Here is a 20,000-nt window from a genome sequence, read left to right as displayed (position 1 = left end):
AAGTAAGGCCATAGTTCTCTGGTTCACATTCAAGAAGGACATAGAAGCAGCGAAAACATGGATTGTTGTAGATGGGGTACTCATATTGATAAGGAAATGCATCTCGACACAGAGATGGTGAAAGAGTTAGAGAGACAGAAAATGTGTGCTTATTTCTGTCTCGGCCCTATCTCAAATCGGTGCAAAACTGATCCAAATTGGCAGGACCCATTTTCAGGCGCTCAACCCTTCCTCCCTCTTCCATCTCCCTCTATCTCCACTCCACTCTCTCTCTCTTTCTATCTCTCTCTCTCTCTCTCTCTCTCTCTCCCTCCCTCTTCCATCTTCCTCTATCTCCACTCCACTCCCTCTCTCTTTCTATCTCTCTCTCTCTCTCTCCCTCCGTCTTCCATCTCCCTATCTCTCCCTCCCTCCCTCTCTCTCTCTCTCTCTCTCTCTCTCTCTCTCTCTCTCTCTCTCTCTCTCTCTCTCTCTCTCTCTCTCTCTCTCTCTCTCTCTCTCTCTCTCTCTCTCTCTCTCCTCTCTCTCTCTCTCTCCCTCTCTCTCTCTCTCTCCTCTCTCTCTCTCTCTCTCTCTCTCTCTCTCTCTCTCTCTCTCTCTCTCTCTCTCTCTCTCTCTCTCCACTCTTTCTTCTCTCTGTCTCTCTCTCTCTGTCTCTCTCTCTCTCTGTCTCTCTCTCTCTGTCTCTCTCTCATAGACACTATCAGATTTTCCTGCACTTTTCGATGAAACGCACGTTCTGTTATAGTCACAGCCGTGATTTAACCAGTTTTATAAACATCTGAGTGTTTTCTATCCACACATACTAATCATATGCATATACTATATTCCTGGCATGAGTAGCAGGGCGCTGAAATGTTGCGCGATTTTTACAGAATGTTCGAAAAAGTAGGGGTAGGAGTAACAGGTTAATTAACTCTCTTTCTCTCTCAAATCTCTCCCTCCAATCTTGTTCTCTCTCCACTCTCACTCTCTCTCTCCCTCCTCTCTCTCTCTCTCCCTCTCTCTCTCTCCATCTCTCTCTTTCTCTCTCTCTCTCACTCTGTCTCTCTCTCTCTCTCTCTCTCTCTCTCTCTCTCTCTCTCTCTCTCTCTCTCTCTCTCTCTCTCTATCTCTCTCTCTTTCTCTCTCTCTCTCTTTCTCTATCTATCTATCTATCTATCTATCTCTCTCTCTCTCTCTCTCTCTCTCTCTCTCTCTCTCTCTCTCTCTCTCTCTCTCTCTCTCTCTCTCTCTCTCTCTCTCTCTCTCTCTCTCTCTCTCTCTCTCTCTCAATCTCTTCAGGAGTGAAAGTGTAAATGTGATGTATTGTTTTTGTAAGATCCTCTTCCCCACTGGAGTTAGCCTGAATGAACTGTCTGGGTTGACTGGATCACTGTGTCTGTTTCTCCCCAAACACCTCCACACGCTTGTCCTCACCTCCCTCAGGAGTTAGTCTGCAGTCTGGGCCTCTGTCTGCACTAACTGACCGGCAAGGAGAAGCAGGATTCACAGATAGGGGCTACTGCTTATTGGCTAGTAACTAGTGGTTAAGAGCTAGGGGCTAGTGCTTATTGGCTAGGAGCTAGTGGTTAAGAGCTAGGGGCTAGAGGCAAGGAGCTATGGTTTGATTTGGTACTGAAACACTACTCCTTCTAGACCCGGCTAAATCTCTCTACACCTGGCCTCATCTCCCCTCTCTCCCTGTTGAGCTAGCCTGCAGTAATACTGGTTTGAAGGTTAGGAGCTAAGGGCTACACCCTTAATGTATCCTCACACCAGTTCTCATCTCTTCCTCTCTCCCTGTAGAGTGTGTTCCTCTCACTGCAGTAAGACTGTCTGTCAGTCTAGCTCAGCGCAATGCTCCAGTGCATAGTTGAGTTCTCTCTGACTCCCCTGCCTTGAGTCTGGCAGACTCTCTCTGTTCTGTTAGCCCGGGAATCAGCAAATTCACTAGTGTTTTGAGTTAGTATTCCTGCATATTAAACTGAGTCTTCATCGTTGTTCATTCCTGCAGTTGAGATGATTATGATGAGGTAATGGATGCCTGGGGGTGTTCTAGGGTTGGCTCTTACTTTCCTTATCTCTCTTTCCCCTCTCTCTCTCTGTCCCCTCTCTCTCTCATCTGGTACAGGGATGGACTGGAAGTAGGTCTGGATCCCAACATTCCGTGTGTGTGTGCGTGCGTGACTACATGCATGCCTGCATGCTTTTCATGGTCCTTCAAGCCGGATCGGGACAATTACCTTGTAGTATGTCTGTGTGTGTGCGTTTCATGGTCCTTCGAGCCGGATCGGGACAATTACCTTGTAGTATGTCTGTGTGTGTGCGTTTCATGGTCCTTCGAGCCGGATCGGGACAATTACCTTGTAGTATATCTGTGTGTGTGCGTTTCATGGTCCTTCGAGCCGGATGGGACAATTACCTTGTAGTATGTCTGTGTGTGTGCGTTTCATGGTCCTTCGAGCCTGATGGGACTATTACCTCCTCTCCAACACTTACTAGTTCAGCATCCATATTAGGAAATCATTTGATTGTCTGACTAGTTTTGTCTGTCAACTAAGGGAGTTTCGTCTGACAACTGAGGGACTTCCTAATATGGATGACGTGTGGACTGAGGGTTGTGTTCTGAACTCTGTGGATGACTGGTTATCTGGGTGTATTAGGGGTGAACATGTATTCACATCCAGTTTTACAATACAAACCCCCAACTGTGTAAGGGCTTTGGGTGTCTCCTTTTAAATACATTTAGGAAACAGATACAGAAGTAAGAAAATAAATAAATATGAGAAAATATTTCTTCATATATAAGAATATAAGAGCATAAACATAGATAGATCCTCTGATGTGTGATCTGTGCTGTTACTGGGTTTCACTCTGTGTTCTTTTAACATGTTGAACTAGAAAAATACCTCTAACAACGTTGACATTATCTAGTAAGGACAGAGGGTTTGTTCAGTTCAACAGTGTGAGTTTCAATAGTTTGTAACGGTATTGTGTTCCTGTTTCTCCAGGATGGTAGAATACTCCTTGGACCTCCAGAACATCAACCTCTCAGCCATCAGGACAGTCAGGGTCCTCAGACCCCTCAAAGCCATCAACAGAGTTCCAAGTAAGTCTCCCATAGATACCACCATCACACAATACCTGCCTGATCGAGTCCCAGATCTGCTTCCACTATGACAAGACAGCACACGTCTGAGACCAGGCTACATGCACATTCTCCACTACTATTAAACTGAACAGAAATATAAATGCAACATGCAACAATTTCTAGAGTTTTACTGAGTTGCAGTGAGGGCTGTGGCGGACATGACGTTTTGTCAGCTGGTGATTGTCAAGCAAATAACTGCCAGTCTCACGGTAATTGACAGTTAATACATATACATATTTAGCATCTCCTGGCTTCCACACGCAGCCTTCAATCCACTAATGCAGGCCTTTGGAACATCTACATTTAAAAAGTCTAATAAACCCATTTAATGTAGCCTACACTATCACAATAAATCCCTTATTTATTTTAGACAGGTCTAAAGAAGCATGATATGACGAAAATGTAGTCAATTTCAGAAGAACAGAATAGCATCCTCTGAGTTGTCTTTATGTTAGGCCCTGACTATGGCTGTGCCATATGGCTGTGGGCTACACTGGTTCATTTAGCAGACAACATTTGGTTAGAATTCCGTGGCATTATTTTATATTATTTTAAAGTACGAAGAATACAATTGAACAAAGCTGAATAAAACACAAAGGATATTTTCTCCAAACATGTGGCTATTCTGTGTTGAGCAGTTAAAGAATAAACTGGTCCTCCCATATCCTTAATTGAGTTATTTACACCAGTTAAAGAATAAACTGGTCCTCCTATATACTTAATTGAGTTATTTACACCAGTTAAAGAATAAACTGGTCCTCCTATATCCTTAATTGAGTTATTTACACCAGTTAAAGAATAAACTGGTCCTCCTATATCCTTAATTGAGTTATTTACACCAGTTAAAGAATAAATTGGTCCTCCTATATCCTTAATTGAGTTATTTACACCAGTTAAAGAATAAACTGGTCCTCCTATATCCTTAATTGAGTTATTTACACCAGTTAAAGAATAAACTGGTCCTCCTATATTCTTAATTGAGTTATTTACACCAGTTAAAGAATAAACTGTCATGCAGGTGAAAGAGGACCCAAAAGCGACTTAACAGAAACAGAGTTTATTAAAGTCCAAACAGGGAATAACAGAAATCCTCTAGACTTGTAGAGGGAAATAACTGGAGAAGCGGCCACAGACTGCAGGTCGCCGGGTAGGCGCAGGCCGTAGTCGACAGAGACACCTGCTCACACGCAGCATCTGATGAAGGCAAAAAGACACGACAGGACAGGGCGATACACAATCACAGCAAAAACACGACAGGACAGGGCGAAACGCAATCACAGCATGGTGAATACAATACAAGGAACCGACGGGACAGGAACGGATCACAAAGGAATAAATAGGGACTCTAATCAGGGGAAAGGATCGGGAACAGGTGTGGGAAGACTAAATGATGATTAGGGGAATAGGAACAGCTGGGAGCAGGAACGGAACGATAGAGAGAAGAGAGCGAGAGAGTGAGAGAGGAGGGGGAGAGAGGGGATAGAAGGAGGAAAGAACCAAATAAGACCAGCAGAGGGAAACGAATAGCATGGGGAGCACAGGGACAAGACATGATAATAAATGACAAACATGACAGTACCCCCCACTCACCGAGCGCCTCCTGGCGCACTCGAGGAGGAATCCTGGCGGCAACGGAGGAAATCATCGATGAGTGAACGGTCCAGCACGTCCCGAGACGGAACCCAACTCCTCTCCTCAGGACCGTAACCCTCCCAATCCACTAGGTATTGGTGACCCCGTCCCCGAGAACGCATGTCCATGATCTTATGTACCTTGTAAATAGGTGCGCTCTCGACAAGGACGGGAGGGGGAGGGAAGACGAACGGGGTGCGAAGAAAGGGCTTAACACAGGAGACATGGAAGACAGGATGGACGCGACGAAGATGTCGCGGAAGAAGCAGTCGCACAGCGACAGGATTGACGACCTGGGAGACACGGAACGGACCAATGAACCGCGGAGTCAACTTACGAGAAGCTGTCGTAAGAGGAAGGTTGCGAGTGGAAAGCCACACTCTCTGGCCGCAACAATACCTTGGACTCTTAATCCTGCGTTTATTGGCGGCTCTCACCGTCTGTGCCCTGTAACGGCAAAGTGCAGACCTCACCCTCCTCCAGGTGCGCTCACAACGTTGGACAAACGCTTGAGCGGAGGGAACGCTGGACTCGGCAAGCTGGGATGAGAACAGAGGAGGCTGGTAACCCAGACTACTCTGAAACGGAGATAACCCGGTAGCAGACGAAGGAAGCGAATTGTGAGCGTATTCTGCCCAGGGGAGCTGTTCTGCCCAAGACGCAGGGTTTCTGAAAGAAAGGCTGCGTAGTATGCGACCAATCGTCTGATTGGCCCTCTCTGCTTGACCGTTAGACTGGGGATGAAACCCGGAAGAGAGACTGACGGACGCACCAATCAACGACAGAACTCCCTCCAAAACTGTGACGTGAATGCGGGCCTCTGTCTGAAACGGCGTCTAACGGGAGGCCATGAATTCTGAATACATTCTCAATAATGATTTGTGCCGTCTCCTTAGCGGAAGGAAGTTTAGCGAGGGGAATGAAATGTGCCGCCTTAGAGAACCTATCGACAACCGTCAGAATCACAGTCTTCCCCGCAGACAAAGGCAGACCGGTAATGAAGTCTAAGGCAATGTGAGACCATGGTCGAGAAGGAATGGGAGCGGTCTGAGACGACCGGCAGGAGGAGAGTTACCCGACTTAGTCTGCGCGCAGTCCGAACAAGCAGCCACGAAACGGCGCGTGTCACGCTCCTGAGTCGGCCACCAAAAGCGCTGGCGAATAGACGCAAGAGTGCCTCGAACACCGGGATGACCAGCTAACTTGGCAGAGTGAGCCCACTGAAGAACAGCCAGACGAGTGGAAACAGGAACGAAAAGGAGGTTACTAGGACAAGCGCGCGGCGACGCAGTGTGCGTGAGTGCTTGCTTAACCTGTCTTTCAATTCCCCAGACTGTTAACCCGACAACACGCCCATAAGGAAGAATCCCCTCGGGATCAGTAGAAGCCACAGAAGAACTAAACAGACGGGATAAGGCATCAGGCTTGGTGTTCTTGCTACCCGGACGGTAAGAAATCACAAACTCGAAACGAGCGAAAAACAACGCCCAACGAGCTTGACGGGCATTAAGTCGTTTGGCAGAACGGATGTACTCAAGGTTCTTATGGTCTGTCCAAACGACAAAAGGAACGGTCGCCCCCTCCAACCACTGTCGCCATTCGCCTAGGGCTAGCGGATGGCGAGCAGTTCACGGTTACCCACATCATAGTTGCGCTCAGATGGCGACAGGCGATGAGAAAAATAAGCGCAAGGATGAACCTTATCGTCAGACTGGAAGCGCTGGGATAGGATGGCTCCCACGCCTACCTCTGAAGCGTCAACCTCGACAATGAATTGTCTAGTGACGTCAGGAGTAACGAGGATAGGAGCGGACGTAAAACGTTCTTTAGAAGATCAAAAGCTCCCTGGGCGGAACCGGACCACTTAAAACACGTCTTGACAGAAGTAAGAGCTGTGAGAGGGGCAGCAACTTGACCGAAATTACGAATGAAACGCCGATAGAAATTAGCGAAACCTAAAAGCGCTGCAACTCGACACGTGACCTTGGAACGGGCCAATCACTGACAGCTTGGACCTTAGCGGAATCCATCTGAATGCCTTCAGCGGAAATAACGGAACCGAGAAAAGTAACGGAGGAGACATGAAAAGAGCACTTCTCAGCCTTTACGTAGAGACAATTCTCTAAAAGGCGCTGTAGAACACGTCGAACGTGCTGAACATGAATCTCGAGTGACGGAGAAAAAATCAGGATATCGTCAAGATAGACAAAAACAAAAATGTTCAGCATGTCTCTCAGAACATCATTAACTAATGCCTGAAAAACAGCTGGCGCATTGGCGAGACCGAACGGCAGAACCCGGTACTCAAAATGCCCTAACGGAGTGTTAAACGCCGTTTTCCACTCGTCCCCCTCTCTGATGCGCACGAGATGGTAAGCGTTACGAAGGTCCAACTTAGTAAAGCACCTGGCTCCCTGCAGAATCTCGAAGGCTGATGACATAAGGGGAAGCGGATAACGATTCTTAACCGTTATGTCATTCAGCCCTCGATAATCCACGCAGGGCGCAGAGTACCGTCCTTTTTTAACAAAAAGAACCCCGCCCCGGCCGGAGAAGAAGAAGGCACTATGGTACCGGCGTCAAGAGACACAGACAAATAATCCTCGAGAGCCTTACGTTCGGGAGCCGACAGAGAGTATAGTCTACCTCGAGGAGGAGTGGTCCCCGGAAGGAGATCAATACTACAATCATACGACCGGTGAGGAGGAAGGGAGTTGGCTCGGGACCGACTGAAGACCGTGCGCAGATCATGATATTCCTCCGGCACTCCTGTCAATTCGCCAGGTTCCTCCTGAGAAGTAGGGACAGAAGAAACGGGAGGGATGGCAGACATTAAACACTTCACATGACAAGAAACGTTCCAGGATAGGATAGAATTACTAGACCAATTAATAGAAGGATTATGACATACAAGCCAGGGATGACCCAAAACAACAGGTGTAAACGGTGAACGGAAAATCAAAAAAGAAATAGTCTCACTGTGGTTACCAGATACTGTGAGAGTTAAAGGTAGTGTCTCAAATTTGATACTGGGAAGATGACTACCATCTAAGGCAAACATGGGCGTAGGCCTGTCTAACGGTCTGAAAGGAATGTTATGTTTCCGAGCCCATGCTTCGTCTATGAAACAACCCTCAGCCCCAGAGTCAATCAAAGCACTGCATGTAGCACCCGAACCGGTCCAGCGTAGATGGACCGACATAGTAGTACAAGATCTAGATGAAGGGACCTGAGTAGTAGCGCTCACCAGTAGCCCTCCGCTTACTGATGGGCTCTGGCCTCTTACTGGACATGAATTAACAAAATGTCCAGCAACTCCGCAATAGAGGCACAGGCGGTTGGTGATCCTCCATTCCCTCTCCTTATTCGAGATGCGAATCCCTCCCAGCTGCATGGGCTCAGTCTCAAAGCCAGAGGAGGGAGATGGTTGCGATGCGGAGCAGGGAAACACCGTTGATGCGAGCTCTCTTCCACGAGCCCGGTGACGAAGATCTACCCGTCGTTCTATGCGGATGGCGAGAGCAATCAAAGAATCCACATCTGATGGAACCTCCCGGGAGAGAATCTCATCCTTAACCACTGCGTGGAGTCCCTCCAGAAAACGAGCGAGCAGCGCCGGCTCGTTCCACTCACTAGAGGCAGCAAGAGTGCGAAACTCAATAGAATAATCCGTTATGGACCGTTCACCTTGGCATAAGGAAGCCAGGGCCCTAGAAGCCTCCCTACCAAAAACTGAACGGTCAAAAACCCGAATCATCTCCTCTTTAAAGTTCTGGAATTTGTTAGAGCAATCAGCCCTTGCCTCCCAGATAGCTGTGCCCCATTCTCGAGCCCGGCCAGTAAGGAGTGAAATGACGTAAGCAACCCGAGCTCTCTCTCTAGAGTATGTGTTGGGTTGGAGAGAGAACACAATCTCACACTGCGTGAGAAAGGAGCGACACTCAGTGGGCTGCCCGGAGTAGCAAGGTGGGTTATTAACCCTAGGTTCTGGAGGCTCGGCAGGCCAGGAAGTAACAGGTGGCACGAGACGTAGACTCTGGAACTGTCCAGAGAGGTCGGAAACCTGAGCGGCCAGGTTCTCCACGGCATGGCGAGCAGCAGATAATTCCTGCTCGTGTCTGCCGAGCATGGCTCCTTGGATCCTGACGGCAGTGTAACGAGCGTCTGTAGTCGCTGGGTCCATTCCTTGGTCGGTTCCTTCTGTCATGCAGGTGAAAGAGGACCCAAAAGCGACTTAACAGAAACAGAGTTTATTAAAGTCCAAACAGGGAATAACAGAAATCCTCTAGACTTGTAGAGGGGAAATAACTGGAGAAGCGGCCACAGACTGCAGGTCGCTTCGGGTAGGCGCAGGCCGTAGTCGACAGAGACACCTGCTCACACGCAGCATCTGATGAAGGCAAAAAGACACGACAGGACAGGGCGATACACAATCACAGCAAAAACACGACAGGACAGGGCGAAACGCAATCACAGCATGGTGAATACAATACAAGGAACCGACGGGACAGGAACGGATCACAAAGGAATAAATAGGGACTCTAATCAGGGGAAAGGATCGGGAACAGGTGTGGGAAGACTAAATGATGATTAGGGGAATAGGAACAGCTGGGAGCAGGGACGAACGATAGAGAGAAGAGAGAGCGAGAGAGTGAGAGAGGGAGGGGGAGAGAGAGGGATAGAAGGAGGGAAAGAACCAAATAAGACCAGCAGAGGGAAACGAATAGCATGGGGAGCACAGGGACAAGACATGATAATAAATGACAAACATGACAGTACCCCCACTCACCGGCGCCTCCTGGCGCACTCGAGGAGGAATCCTGGCGGCAACGGAGGAAATCATCGATGAGTGAACGGTCCAGCACGTCCCGAGACGGAACCCAACTCCTCTCCTCAGGACCGTAACCCTCCCAATCCACTAGGTATTGGTGACCCCGTCCCCGAGAACGCATGTCCATGATCTTATGTACCTTGTAAATAGGTGCGCTCTCGACAAGGACGGGAGGGGGAGGGAAGACGAACGGGGTGCGAAGAAAGGGCTTAACACAGGAGACATGGAAGACAGGATGGACGCGACGAAGATGTCGCGGAAGAAGCAGTCGCACAGCGACAGGGATTGACGACCTGGGAGACACGGAACGGACCAATGAACCGCGGAGTCAACTTACGAGAAGCTGTCGTAAGAGGAAGGTTGCGAGTGGAAAGCCACACTCTCTGGCCGCAACAATACCTTGGACTCTTAATCCTGCGTTTATTGGCGGCTCTCACCGTCTGTGCCCTGTAACGGCAAAGTGCAGACCTCACCCTCCTCCAGGTGCGCTCACAACGTTGGACAAACGCTTGAGCGGAGGGAACGCTGGACTCGGCAAGCTGGGATGAGAACAGAGGAGGCTGGTAACCCAGACTACTCTGAAACGGAGATAACCCGGTAGCAGACGAAGGAAGCGAATTGTGAGCGTATTCTGCCCAGGGGAGCTGTTCTGCCCAAGACGCAGGGTTTCTGAAAGAAAGGCTGCGTAGTATGCGACCAATCGTCTGATTGGCCCTCTCTGCTTGACCGTTAGACTGGGGATGAAACCCGGAAGAGAGACTGACGGACGCACCAATCAAACGACAGAACTCCCTCCAAAACTGTGACGTGAATTGCGGGCCTCTGTCTGAAACGGCGTCTAACGGGAGGCCATGAATTCTGAATACATTCTCAATAATGATTTGTGCCGTCTCCTTAGCGGAAGGAAGTTTAGCGAGGGGAATGAAATGTGCCGCCTTAGAGAACCTATCGACAACCGTCAGAATCACAGTCTTCCCCGCAGACAAAGGCAGACCGGTAATGAAGTCTAAGGCAATGTGAGACCATGGTCGAGAAGGAATGGGGAGCGGTCTGAGACGACCGGCAGGAGGAGAGTTACCCGACTTAGTCTGCGCGCAGTCCGAACAAGCAGCCACGAAACGGCGCGTGTCACGCTCCTGAGTCGGCCACCAAAAGCGCTGGCGAATAGACGCAAGAGTGCCTCGAACACCGGGATGACCAGCTAACTTGGCAGAGTGAGCCCACTGAAGAACAGCCAGACGAGTGGAAACAGGAACGAAAAGGAGGTTACTAGGACAAGCGCGCGGCGACGCAGTGTGCGTGAGTGCTTGCTTAACCTGTCTTTCAATTCCCCAGACTGTTAACCCGACAACACGCCCATAAGGAAGAATCCCCTCGGGATCAGTAGAAGCCACAGAAGAACTAAACAGACGGGATAAGGCATCAGGCTTGGTGTTCTTGCTACCCGGACGGTAAGAAATCACAAAGTATAGGCTCATTCCTTGCGCATTCACAGCCATATAAGGAGACATTGGAACAAAGCGCATTCAAAATCTGGGGCATTTCCTGTTTGAAATTTCATCTTGGTTTCGCCTGTAGCATCAGATCTGGGGCACTCACAGATAATATCTTTGCAGATTTGGAAACGTCAGAGTGTTTTCTTTCCAAAGCTGTCAATTATATGCATAGTCGAGCATCTTTTCATGACAAAATATCTTGTTTATCTTGTTTTTTATCCCAAAATTAAAAGAGCGCCCCCTATATCGAAGAAGTTCAAACTTGAGACATCTGTGGCATTATTGTGTGACAAAACTGCACATTTAAGAGTTGCCTTTTATTATCCCCAGCACAAGGTGCTCCTGTGTAATGATCATGTGGTTTAATCAGATTGTTGATATGCCACACCTGTCAGGTGGATGGATTATATTGGCAAAGAAGAAATGCTCACTAACAAGGATGTAAACAGAAAAAATAAAATAATAATAACAATAATAATTCATTTCTGGGATCTTTTATTTCAGCTCATGAAACATGGTACAAACACTTAACATGCTGCGTTAATATTTTTGTTTAGTGGGTTAAGTGTTTTATGTTCCCTCACCATCGAGAGCTCTTCTCAATAGGCCACAGAACATCAGCACCATGGACAGCTGCCACACTGGCACTTCAGCAGAGAAAGTCCATGCTACTGTGTAACCTTATACAGGGCACTCTCCATGGCTTTCAAGTCGACTGCTGCTCTCTATGCTAAAAATAATACATTTACCAAGGATAGTAGTGGTAATGGAAGTAATAGGGATAGGGATAGTAGTGGTAATGGTAGTAGTAGGGATAGTAGTGGTAATGGAAGTAATAGGGATAGTAGTGGTAATGGAAGTAATAGGGATAGTAGTGGTAATGGAAGTAATAGGGATAGTAGTGGTAATGGAAGTAATAGGGATAGTAGTGGTAATGGAAGTAATAGGGATAGTAGTGGTAATGGAAGTAATAGGGATAGTAGTGGTAATGGAAGTAATAGGGATAGGGATAGTAGTGGTAATGGTAGTAGTAGGGATAGGGATAGTAGTGGTAATGGTAGTAGTAGGGATAGGGATAGTAGTGGTAATGGTAGTAGTAGGGATAGGGATAGTAGTGGTAATGGTAGTAATAGGGATAGGGATAGTAGTGGTAATGGTAGTAGTAGGGATAGGGATAGTAGTGGTAATGGTAGTAGTAGGGATAGGGATAGTAGTGGTAATGGAAGTAATAGGGATAGTAGTGGTAATGGAAGTAATAGGGATAGTAGTGGTAATGGAAGTAATAGGGATAGTAGTGGTAATGGAAGTAATAGGGATAGGGATAGTAGTGGTAATGGAAGTAATAGGGATAGTAGTGATAATGGTAGTAGTAGGGATAGTAGTGGTAATGGAAGTAATAGGGATAGGGATAGTAGTGATAATGGTAGTAGTAGGGATAGTAGTGGTAATGGAAGTAATAGGGATAGGGATAGTAGTGATAATGGTAGTAGTAGGGATAGTAGTGGTAATGGTAGTAGTAGGGATAGTAGTGGTAACATTGAGTGGCTGCTGCCAACACACTGACACTGACACTGACTCAACTCCAGCCACTTTAATAATGGGAATTGATGGGAAATGATGTAAATATATCACTAGCCACTTTAAACAATGCTACCTTATATAATGTTACTTACCCTACATTATTCATCTCAGATGCATACGTATATACTGTACTCTATATCATCGACTGCATCCTTATGTAATACATGTATCACTAGCCACTTTAACTATGCCACTTTGTTTACATACTCATCTCATATGTATATACTGTACTCGATACCATCTACTGTATCTTGCCTATGCTGCTCTGTACCATCACTCAATTTGATTTGATTTAGTGGTAATGGTAGTAGTGTAAATAATAATGGTGGTAATGGTAGTAGTGTAAATAATAGTAGCGGTAATGGTAATAGTGTAAATAATAGTGGTGGTAATGGTAGTAGTAGGGATAGTAGTGGTAATGATAGTAGTGGTAATGGTAGTAGTGTAAATAATAATGGTGGTAATGGTAGTAGTGTAAATAATAGTAGTGGTAATGGTAATAGTGTAAATAATAGTAGTGGTAATGGTAGTAATGTAAATAATATTGGTGGTAATGGTAGTAGTAGGGATAGTAGTGGTAATGGTAGTCGTGTAAATAATAGTGGTGGTAATGGTAGTAGTGTAACTAATAATGGTGGTAATGGTAGTAGTGTAAATAATAGTGGTGGTAATGGTAGCAGTGTAAATAAGAATGGTGGTAATGGTAGTAGTGTAAATAATAATGGTGGTAATGATAATAGTGTAAATAATAGTGGTGGTAATGGTAGTCGTGTAAATAATAATGGTGGTAATGGTAGTAGTGTAAATAATAGTAATGGTAATAGTGTAAATAATAGTAATGGTAATGGTAATAGTGTAAATAATAGTAGTGGTAATGGTAGTAATGTAAATAATAATGGTGGTAATGGTAGTAGTAGGGATAGTAGTGGTAATGGTAGTCGTGTAAATAATAGTGGTGGTAATGGTAGTAGTGTAACTAATAATGGTGGTAATGGTAGTAGTGTAAATAGTAATGGTGGTAATGGTAGTTGTGTAAATAATAATGGTGGTAATGGTAGTAGTGTAAATAATAATGGTGGTAATGATAGTAGTGTAAATAATAATGGTGGTAATGGTAGTAGTGTAAATAATAATGGTGGTAATGGTAGTAGTGTAAATAATAATGGTGGTAATGGTAGTAGTGTAAATAATAATGGTGGTAATGGTAGTAGTGTAAATAGTAATGGTGGTAATGGTAGTAGTGTAAATAATAATGGTGGTAATGGTAGTAGTGTAAATAATAATGGTGGTAATGGTAGTAGTGTAAATAATAATGGTGGTAATGGTAGTAGTGTAAATAATAATGGTGGTAATGGTAGTAGTGGAAATAATAATGGAGGTAATGGTAGTAGTGTAAATAATAGTGGTGGTAATTTAAATAGTAATGGTGGTAATGTAGTAGTGTAAATAATAGTAATGTTAGCATTCATTCTAGTAGTATTAATAGAAGCATGTTCATTTCCATGTTTAGCCTTTTATTGTCCCCCTTATTTATCACATTCTTCTATTATCATCCACTGATGCAGTGTTGCAGTTCTTGACACAAACCTGTTACCTCGTTCAAAGGCACTTCAACCTTTTGTCCCTCCCATTCACCCTCTGAAAGGCACCTACTACCATACCTCGTTCAAAGGCACTTCAATCTTTTGTCCCACCCATTCACCCTCTGAAAGGCACCTACTACCATACCTCGTTCAAAGGCACTTCAACCTTTTGTCCCTCCCATTCACCCTCTGAAAGGCACCTACTACCATACCTCGTTCAAAGCTCTTCAACCTTTTGTCCCTCCCATTCACCCTCTGAAAGGCACCTATTACCATACCTCGTTCAAAGGCACTTCAACCTTTTGTCCCTCCCATTCACCCCCTGAAAGGCACACATACACAATCCATGTCTGAATTGTTTTAACAAATTACATCAATAAGGGATCACAGCTTTCACTTGGATTCACCTGGTCAGTCTGTCATGGAAACATCAGGTGTTCATAATACTTTGTCAATATTTACGCAATCTTTCTCATGTCAATAAAGCTATTTGAATTTGATTTTGAGAGAGAGTCTGTCTGTCTCTGTTGCTACGTGCTCTTCTCTCTCTGTGTGTTCCAGAGCTCATCCCAAACCACTTCAACACCCAATCAGCATCATAAGTACCTTATTATTTCCTGAGTTGTTCTAAGGAAAGCGAACGGTCCAAAAGACAAGGGTGCTGATTGTTTTCACAGATTTTGATGAGATCAGAGATAGTAAACAATTTAGTTGTTGAGTCCAAATTGTGCCAGGCAATCACACAATCACACAATGTATTTATTTATTTATTTACTTTATTTTCCTCTTCCAATGACAGACCCCCCCCACACACACACACACACACACACACACACAGCTATTCACTGTGAGAACGATTGAGTGGTCTCTTAGTTGGATGCGATGATACTTGAGTTAATGTTGCTTTGCTTCATTCTCAAGTGTGATGCTACAACCAAACCTTTCCTATTCATAATCCAGCTACATCCATAATGGCTGGAGCTTATAGCTCACTATACAGGTGACAACGTGCTGCTCATTTCTCTTGTGTGTGTGTGTGTGTGTCTTCACGGTTTCAAGGTTGTGGTTGGTGTGTGTCTTCATGGGTACTAGGTGTGTGTTTGGTGTGTGTCCTCTGTGGGAAAGTGTGATGAGAGACGGGAGTGAGGGAGAGAGAATAGAAGAGACAGACCAGGAGAATAGAGGAGGAAAGAGCATGAGTTGTACAATAGAGGGAGAGATAGTAAGGGATTAATCAGCAGTCTTTCTAACTACTGTAGAGATTATAATCCTCTCTAGTGGATTATTCCCTAGTTAGAATGTTCCTGTGTCCTCTCCCCTTTCAGATGTTCCTGGTGATCAGAGAGCATTGAGTAGGAACAGCCACCCCCTTTTCTAATATCTCTCTCTCTCTCTCTCTCTCTCTCTCTCTCTCTCTCTCTCTCTCTCTCTCTCTCTCTCTCTCTCTCTCTCTCTCTCTCTCTCTCTCTCTCTCTCTCTCTCTCTCTCTCTCTCTCTCTCTCTCTCTCTCTCTCTCTCTCTCTCTCTCTCTCTCTCTCTCTCTCTCTCTCTCTTTCTCTTCTCGTCTTTCTCCCACCCCCTTTCAATTCTCCAGTCAGATCCATCACTCTCACAATGAAATATAGTAGTTGCTCCTTTTCCTTCCTTCCTTCCTTCCTTCCTTCCTTCCTTCCTTCCTTCCTTCATTCCTTCCTTCCTTCCTCCCCTGGAACAAACTCTGCACAGTAAAAGAGGAGAGGGGGAGAGAGGGAGGAGAGGAACAGAGATGGAGAGAGAGAGGGAAGGGCAGAGAGGTATGGAGTGGGAAGGGATTTCTGTGTGAGAGCGATAGAGAGAGAGAGCAGGTGGGGAAAGAGGGAGAGGGGAGGAAGGTGTATGTGTGAGGGAGAGAAATAGGGTTCAAGGTGAGAGAAAAAGATAGAGGGAGAGAATGAGGGAGGGAGGGGGAGGAGGCAAAGTGGGTAGAGAGATGTACTCTATACATAGTGTGAACAGGTTTTGAGGGGAGAGATTGGTAGTGGTGAACAGGTTTAGAGAGGAGAGGAGAGGAGAGGAGAGGAGAGGAGAGGAGAGGAGAGGAGAGGAGAGGAGAGGAGAGGAGAGGAGAGGAGAGGAGAGGAGAGGAGAGGAGAGGAGAGGAGAGGAGAGGAGAGGAGAGGAGAGGAGTATAGAGATGGAAAGTAGAGAAGTGAGGGATGGACTGAGGCGAGAAGCAGAGGGACCTGGATGACTAGCTATTTCGATGATGGATCGAGCGGAGCGCAGGAATGAGAGTGGGGAAAGAGGGAGTCGGATGAATAGAGACAATAAGTGAGGGATGAGCGAGGGGAACGAAGGAGAAGATGAGATGCTGCAGAAGAAAGAGAGGAGAGAGAGAAAAGAGGTGTGAAATATCGCCATCGCTTTTGTTAACAGACATACTCAATATTTAGAGCCGACATGGATACCTCACAGTCATGTAGTTGCACCGTGGCTAATGCTAACTTAATGACTGTGTGATGCGACTGTGGCACGGCTGCAGCTCTATGGACTACTGACACGTTTATCACTGTCAATGAGACTATTGGCCCAGTCAAACAACTGGTAACTAACTGGGTTATGGGGATAGGTATTTTATGTGTCGGAATATATTCTTAACATACTCTTCATGTCTAGTCTATGTTTTTCTACCACGGCACGATTTGATTGGCTCAAACATCATAATGTCTAATGTTTACGAAGTAATATTAAATATACGACTTCAAACATGCTTTAATTCCCAGGAATACCAGAATAAGTCATTACTTATTCTATTCATGGAAATGGTATTGACAAAACAACTGTTGTTTTGGATTAAATAGGATCCTATAGGAGCCTACGTCTTTGTAGTGGGTTGATATGTTTGCCTATGATTGAAGCCATCGAAGCCATTTCTGTATATTCAGAGAAGAAATACCAACGCAGAAACATTTTATGTTTGTATGACTGTGAGGGTTAGGGTTCCACTTTAGTGAAGTGAATTGAATAGTGAATTGTTTAGTGAGCTGAATGGACTGTGAGGGTTTGGGTTCCACTTTAGTGAAGTTAATTGAATAGTGAATTGTTTAGTGAGCTGAATGGACTGTGAGGGTTTGGGTTCCACTTTAGTGAAGTTAATTGTTTAGTTAGCTGAATGGACTGTGAGGGTTTGGGTTCCACTTTAGTGAAGTGAATTGTTTAGTTAGCTGAATGGACTGTGAGGGATGGGTTCCACTTTAGTGAAGTGAATTGTTTAGTTAGCTGAATGGACTGTGAGGGTTAGGGTTCCACTTTAGTGAAGTGAATTGTTTAGTGAGCTGAATAGACTGTGAGGGTTTGGGTTCCACTTTAGTGAAGTGAATTGAATAGTGAATTGTTTAGTGAGCTGAATGGACTGTGAGTGTTAGGGTTCCACTTTAGTGAAGTGAATTGAATAGTGAATTGTTTAGTGAGCTGAATGGACTGTGAGTGTTAGGGTTCCACTTTAGTGAAGTGAATTGAATAGTGAATTGTTTAGTGAGCTGAATAGACTGTGAGGGTTAGGGTTCCACTTTAGTGAAGTGAATTGAATAGTGAATTGTTTAGTGAGCTGAATGGACTGTGAGGGTTTGGGTTCCACTTTAGTGAAGTTAATTGTTTAGTTAGCTGAATGGACTGTGAGGGTTTGGGTTCCACTTTAGTGAAGTGAATTGTTTAGTTAGCTGAATGGACTGTGAGGGATGGGTTCCACTTTAGTGAAGTGAATTGTTTAGTTAGCTGAATGGACTGTGAGGGTTAGGGTTCCACTTTAGTGAAGTGAATTGTTTAGTGAGCTGAATGGACTGTGAGGGTTAGGGTTCCACTTTAGTGAAGTGAATTGAATAGTGAATTGTTTAGTGAGCTGAATGGACTGTGAGTGTTAGGGTTCCACTTTAGTGAAGTGAATTGAATAGTGAATTGTTTAGTGAGCTGAATGGACTGTGAGTGTTAGGGTTCCACTTTAGTGAAGTGAATTGAATAGTGAATTGTTTAGTGAGCTGAATAGACTGTGAGGGTTAGGGTTCCACTTTAGTGAAGTGAATTGAATAGTGAATTGTTTAGTGAGCTGAATGGACTGTGAGGGTTAGGGTTCCACTTTAGTGAAGTGAATTTAATAGTGAGCTGAATAGACTGTGAGAGTTTGGGTTCCACTTTATGAAGTGAATTGTTTAGTGAGCTGAATAGACTGTGAGGGTTAGGGTTCCACTTTAGTGAAGTGAATTGTTTAGTGAGCTGAATGGACTGTGAGGGTTAGGGTTCCACTTTAGTGAAGTGAATTGTTTAGTGAGCTGAATAGACTGTGAGGGTTTGGGTTCCACTTTATGAAGTGAATTGTTTAGTGAGCTGAATAGACTGTGAGGGTTTGGGTTCCACTTTATGAAGTGAATTGTTTAGTGAGCTGAATAGTAAGTTGAAGGTTATTGTAAGGTGGAAAAGGCATCAATGCTTTTGCCTCGTGTTACTTCAACATCAGGAGATTAGACCACATATCAGCCAGGCTTCCACTCTTTCATTTGTTCTCTCTGGGGAGGGGAGGAATGGAGGGGGGAGGAATGGGAGGAATGGAGGGGGGAGGAGGGAGGGGGAGGAGGGAGGGGGAGGGAGGATGGAGGGAGGGAGAAGAATGGAGGGAGGGGGAGGGAGGGAGGGGGGGAGGAATGGAGGGAGGGGGAGGAATGGAGGGAGGGGGAGGAATGGAGGGAGGGGGAGGAATGGAGGGAGGGGGAGGAATGGAGGAATGGAGGGAGGGGGAGGAATGGAGGGGGGAGGAATGGAGGAGGGGGAGGAATGGAGGGAGGGGGAGGAATGGAGGGGGGAATGGAGGGAGGGGGAGGAGGAATGGAGGGAGGGGGAATGGATGGAGGGGGGAGGAGAGGGAGGGGGAGGAATGGAGGGAGGGGGGGGAGGAATGGAGGGAGGGGGAGGAATGGAGGAGGGGGGAGGGGGAGGGAGGGGGAGGAATGGAGGGAGGGGGGAATGGAGGGAGGAGGGAGGATGGAGGGAGGGGGAGGAATGGAGGGGGGGGAGGGAGGGAGGGAGGAATGGAGGGAGGGGGAGGAGAGGGAGGGGGAGGAATGGAGGGAGGGGGAGGAATGGAGGGAGGGGGAGGAGAGGGAGGGGGAGGGGAGGGTGGGGGGAGGAATGGAGGGAGGGGGGAGGAATGGAGGGAGGGGAGGAATGGAGGGAGGAATGGAGGGAGGGGGAGGAGGGAGGGGGAGGAATGGAGGGAGGGGGAGGAATGGAGGGAGGGGGAGGAATGGAGGGAGGGGGAGGAATGGAGGGTGGGGGAGGAATGGAGGGAGGGGGGAGGAATGGAGGGAGGAATGGAGGGAGGGGGGGGAGGAATGGAGGGAGGGGGAGGAATGGAGGGAGGGGGAGGAGAGGGAGGGGGAGGAATGGAGGGAGGGGGAGGAATGGAGGGAGGGGGAGGAATGGGAGGGGGTAGGAATGGAGGGAGGGGGAGGAATGGAGGGAGGGGGAGGAATGGAGGGAGGGAGGGAGGGGAGGGAGGGAGGAATGGAGGGAGGGGAGGGGAGGGAGGGAGGGAGGGAGGGGGAGGGGATGGAGGAGGGAGGAATGGAGGGAGGGGGGAGGAATGGAGGGAGGGGGGGAGGAATCAAGGGAGGGAGGAGGGAGGAATGGAGGGAGGGGGAGGAATGGAGGGAGGGGGAGGAGAGGGAGGAAGTGTTCTGGGGAGGGGGAGGAATTGGAGGAATAACTACACATGC

At 46.6% G+C, this 20,000-nt stretch overlaps 1 pseudogene; it reads left to right on the top strand.

The window, feature by feature from the left end:
- The window catches only part of LOC124017098, a 101,059-nt pseudogene that overhangs the window by 26,561 nt on the left and 54,498 nt on the right, over nt 1-20,000 (top strand).

The sequence above is a fragment of the Oncorhynchus gorbuscha genome, unplaced genomic scaffold (assembly GCF_021184085.1).
Source record: "Oncorhynchus gorbuscha isolate QuinsamMale2020 ecotype Even-year unplaced genomic scaffold, OgorEven_v1.0 Un_scaffold_1512, whole genome shotgun sequence".
NCBI lineage: Eukaryota > Metazoa > Chordata > Actinopteri > Salmoniformes > Salmonidae > Oncorhynchus > Oncorhynchus gorbuscha.
The sequence above is the reverse complement of the archived record's forward strand: the minus strand, read 5'-3'. Positions and strand labels throughout refer to the sequence as shown.